At 23.6% G+C, this 5340-nt stretch overlaps 1 pseudogene; it reads right to left on the minus strand.

Moving 5' to 3' along the window:
* Positions 1-899: 899 nt before the first annotated feature.
* Positions 900-2569, minus strand: LOC108685961 (annotated as a pseudogene).
* Between the last annotated feature and the right edge of the window lie 2771 nt (positions 2570-5340).

The following is a 5340-nucleotide window of genomic DNA, read 5'->3' on the forward strand; positions in this document are numbered from 1 at the left end:
AAGTAATGTCGATGATATAAACAACAAAAATACAGAAAATTTAAAACATCTTATATAATTAAAAAAATATCGAAATTTATTTATTATTATTTAGTGGATTACTTGGAAATGTAATATTGTCATATCAAATAAAAATATATAACAAAGAAACAATAAATTATAAAAATTTAACATTTCAAGAATAAGTTGATAAATCATAATAATGTGACAATGTCTCATTACATATAGCTAAAAAAGTCAAAAGTTTCCTTTCCAGTCGGAATAATCTGCTTAGATGGTAACAAGAAAATATTCACTTTTATCCTGTAATTTGTAGAGGTATACAATGAGTGTGCGGACAACATTTGCGACGTAATCTATACTAAACATTCAACTCTAGAAATTATTTTACTTATAAGAAGTAGCATATCTTTTAATTTAATGAAAAAAAAATAAAATTTTGTTTCTAAATCAAATGTATCTAATAAATATATCTAAATATATTTAAAAAGAAAAAAGAATTAAATATTATACTGATTTTTATAAAAATTTTATTATTATGAATTAAAAACGAGAAAAAGTCTTATTGAACGATAAATTATACTAAATAATTAAGTGTTCTTACGTTAAAATTTGATAATACATCTCATATTAAGTATTGCATTTCTTTTTAAGAGCTTCGATTGCTATCAAGTTAATCTGATACTGAAATCATAAATATTTTCTATTAATTTCTACTGTAATATTTAATTATATTATTAAATATGCAAATAATATAACATTATGAATTATTAGAAAACAACTTTTTAAACTTATTTAATACGAAGAAGTTATGTAAACCCATGAAAATGCATTGCTTCTATAATTTTATTTCCTTTTTATAGCGATATTTCAAGGATAAATATTCTTTTTTAATAAAGTTAATTACCCATATTACATAGTGGAGGATATTTAAATAACTGCAAGGATACAAGCAATTGCTGCCTATAGCTGTGAAACGAGATGTACGCGTAAAATTGCTAAATTTCATATATTGAGACATGGATTCCGTTTCTATTTCTGAGAATGCCTTGCTTCCAGGATAATCTTCGCTGCAAGGATCGTTGCTGACACCAGTAGCTGAGAATCAAATTGTACATACATAAATTTTAATTTTACAAGCTCTTTGAAGCTCCTAAAATAAGGGTAATGTTTTTTAAAAATCGTTCACTTTCGATTTCGATAAAAAACTTTGTAAAAAATTTTCAATTCAAAATCAAAGCTCTTAAAAGGTTTTCTGACGACTCCTAAAAAAAGTCATTTTTTAAAGATAAAATAATAAAAACAATGTATATTTATACTAATCAAACCGATTTCAACAATCTTGAAATATATTAGGGGAAGAAAGATCCATGGGTTTCAATTTTTCAGTAAAGCGATATTCACTTTTGCGACATTGCTCTCTGCGAAGTGAGGCCTATAATGTAATGATTCAGTTTCACATGGGTTTCTATCTTTTTACGCAAATCCATTTCCGATTGGAAATTAAAATTTGGTTCGGGTTATATTACATACATCTTTCAAATACAACCTCTACATAGGAGAGGGGAAGGGAGTGAATAATCTTTTTCGCATATACTTTCCACGAGAAACGAAATTTGTCCCATATCACATCTTGTTTACAATATGAAATCTATATATAGGTGGTGTACACGGATTCACATTTTATCTTAATTTGAAAATGTTCAATGCTATTCTATTTAACATACTTTAAAGTCAATAAAATCGGTAATTTTGTTTGCATTATTATAAACACTTACTAATTTTATATCATTTTATCTTAAAAAATGGCTTTGACATAATCGTCAAAAATCCCTTTAAGAACTTTTATTTTAATCCGAAATAAAACTTTTTTACAAAGCTTTGTTTCATCAAAATCGGAGATGAACGATTTTCAGATTGTCTCAAAGTATGAACTTTCGATATAATACTTTTTATTATTTATTATTGTCTTCTATTTACTGAATATTTACTATTCCATTGAAAATCCCAGTTTCTATTAAGATTCGATCCAATACAGAAAAAACTGGACGATTTGCGATTTTTCGTCTAGAATCGATTCTGAAAATTATTTAAAAAATTATTAATATATATTATTTAATTTTAATGATACATTAAAACTTTACTTAAGTAAAGTTTTAATGTATAATTAAAATTAAATAATATATATTAGATAACGCCGTGTGAAATAAATTTTACTTTAATAAACGAGTATACATATCCGTCAAGATTAAATATTGGGAAAATAAATCAATTATGATTGTCAGCTACATATCTTACATCATTATTAAATAATAATTGATGCAAAATGTACATAACAGTTGCCGGCGAAATCCATTCCCTGGCATGTATGTCTCGATGAAAATTCCGGATCTCGTTTCATTAGATATTGAGACTTTTACCTCACCTTTGATCTCCTTCGTATGTTCTGCCAGTCACGATAACCTGCACTTGACCGGGATTTCTTGTTCGTCTAGATTATCGTAGATTTTTTTCAAGCATGATAACTATTAAAATCAAAGTAATTCTTCTGTGATTGATTCTGGGACATTGTATTGTTGATTAGTTCTTGAACAGTTCTTACAAATTTGGAGTCTATGGAATATCTTATAATTGCTCACAATTTCATAGAAATGCGTGAGTTTGTATGGAGGTATATGGATATCATAATATCCACTTCTTTGTGTATCTCAGTTGGTTCTTGCCAATAGCTGAACTGTAAATAAGGTTTAATTTCGCAATTTCGCTTAATTGAAATTTAATCTTAAACTTATTGAGAAAATATATACATATTTTTTAATCCTATTCTTGATTTCGTAACATTTTATTTATAAGTTATTTGAAAATGTATGAAACTGATTCATTATTTCGAGTAAATGTATAGAATATATGAAGAGAAAGGTTAGTAACGTCTTTTTTTTGGCTTGGATTTTCAAGAAACAACTTCTTTTGTATTGTATGATCATTGAGAATGTAAAAAATAATCATTGGATGAAAAATAAACGATCTATGTAAAGTCATAATTAATTATTAATTAATTATTAATTTATAAAGTATCATGATATCTAAATCTTAAAATCAACGAATTCTGAACAATTATCATCAGAAGATGCTTAAAAGTTACGTAGTGTTTAACATAGCAAAAAATTTAAAAAATAAAAACTTTAATTAAAAAGCAAATAAAAAAATGAAAAAATAAAACAAAAGAATATTAAAACTTCTATAACAATCATCTTGATAATGTAAGCTGTGTAGATGTGTAAGCAATTAAAAGTAATCATCTATTTATTATGAATATACATAAATAACTGAACATGAATATACATAAAAATTAATTCTTTTCACTATGAGATATGTTAATCTTTATTTTGAGCATGATAAATATTCTAATTTAACGTTAATATAATTATTAAAGTATCAATATAACAAATAAAAATGTTTTATTAGAACATTCATTAAAAAGAGCTTAGGTACCATAGTGCCATCTATATCTAAACTATTTATTATGTATGCTTTTATGGATCAAGTTTTTTTCACTTAATGGTTATTTTTGATATTCCTGATCTTCATAAAAAACAAAATCAATCATTTTTTGAAAATTCTAAATTGATCTAAAAACGACTGATTCTCTTCCTTTATATTTTGAATATTGACTAACAAAATCAATTAGTGCGAAACTAATTTTCTATTAAAAGAAAAAATCTGCATACAAATTATTCATATCTTTATTTTTATTTAAATAATCTATTTACTTCATTCGAGTTTTTCAAATCTTGAATCTACTTCCAACTGCATGTATATTCGCGGATGAATACTGAAGACTTTGTAATTCTCATAAAAAGCTTTAATGTTAGTAATATTATCGGCAGCTAGATCCGTGATCATAGTACACATACAACGCTATTATCTTCCACATGTTGACTATATAAACAGATTTCTCATAATTTATGTAGCGATTATTTTTTTAGATTATAATATTATATATCATGTTTTTGAGATATGATTAATTACAATTATTTTTATTAAATATTCCTATAATGTCTATATTTAACTCTTTAAAAAAAAATCGATACACTTGTATATGCACAAAAAATATTTTTGTCTTATGGTTCTTTTCATTCACAATAATTATTATTATTATTATTATTATTATTAAAACATTACATTATAAAAATCACATCTACAATAGCATATCTGAGAAAATATTAGTTTTGCCATGAGTAAAATAAAGAAATAATTGTTAAATTGATTCGTGAATATGTATCACCATTTATTTGATATGTATATTTTGAGAAAATTATATTATTTCTTAATATTTAGTATACATATATACATATATTTAATATATATTTAGCAACAATAATTTTAATAATATATAACAGAATACATTATTAAAATTTGCATATAGATATGTATTATAATTATTTAATAAAAATAAATATAGGCATTTATAATATTGTCGATATAATCACAATGCACGACAATATCAAACATATCTATATTTAACTCTCTTAAATTAAGAATATTTATTAAGGAAAAAAAATAAATCAAATCTGCTTAATCTAAATATTGCTTAGGCTTAAAATAACTTATGTCTGTAAGTTAAAATCTAGCCGGATACAAATCAGTAAGACAATCAAATGGACAGGGTCAATCAACTGTTCAATAATCTAAACCGAACGTACAAGTATATAAACCGAGCAGAAAACATGTCAAAACATGTTAAAACAAACAATAATGTTACAAAACAAAAATATATATATGTAAATAACCTATTTAAAATAGTCTTATTTTTTTGAAATCCTTAGTATTAATATGTTCAGCAATTAAGTAATGTATAACGAGTTAAAAAAATATTCTTTGTACTTTTGTCAATATCAAAAGATGTAAATTTAATTATGTAGATTATGTAATTTATATGAAATCTTATACAAATTTAAATGTCATTCTTTTTCGCTGCTCAATTGTCTCTTTATTATGAATACAAAAAAATACGAGTAAATGTTATAATACGAATAAATGTCTAAATAAAAGAATGCAATAAAATTAATTAGTTATCAATCAGAGATTTTAAATTTTCAGTTTTATTCGTAAAAAATATAAAATAGTGACTTTCGAGAAAATAGTTTATAATATTTATTGTCACGTTAAGAATGTTAGTACTTTTCAGAATATAATCTGTAAACAGGATTGAATTGTGTATTTTGATTAATTAGAATATAATTATAATTATTATTAAAAAATCATATAAATTTCATAAAAATCATATAATTTTAATTTTATTTATAGTTTTACACATTTTAATTTATAATTTATTATCTA

The sequence above is a fragment of the Atta colombica genome, unplaced genomic scaffold, assembly GCF_001594045.1.
Source record: "Atta colombica isolate Treedump-2 unplaced genomic scaffold, Acol1.0 scaffold163, whole genome shotgun sequence".
NCBI classification, from domain to species: Eukaryota; Metazoa; Arthropoda; class Insecta; order Hymenoptera; family Formicidae; genus Atta; species Atta colombica.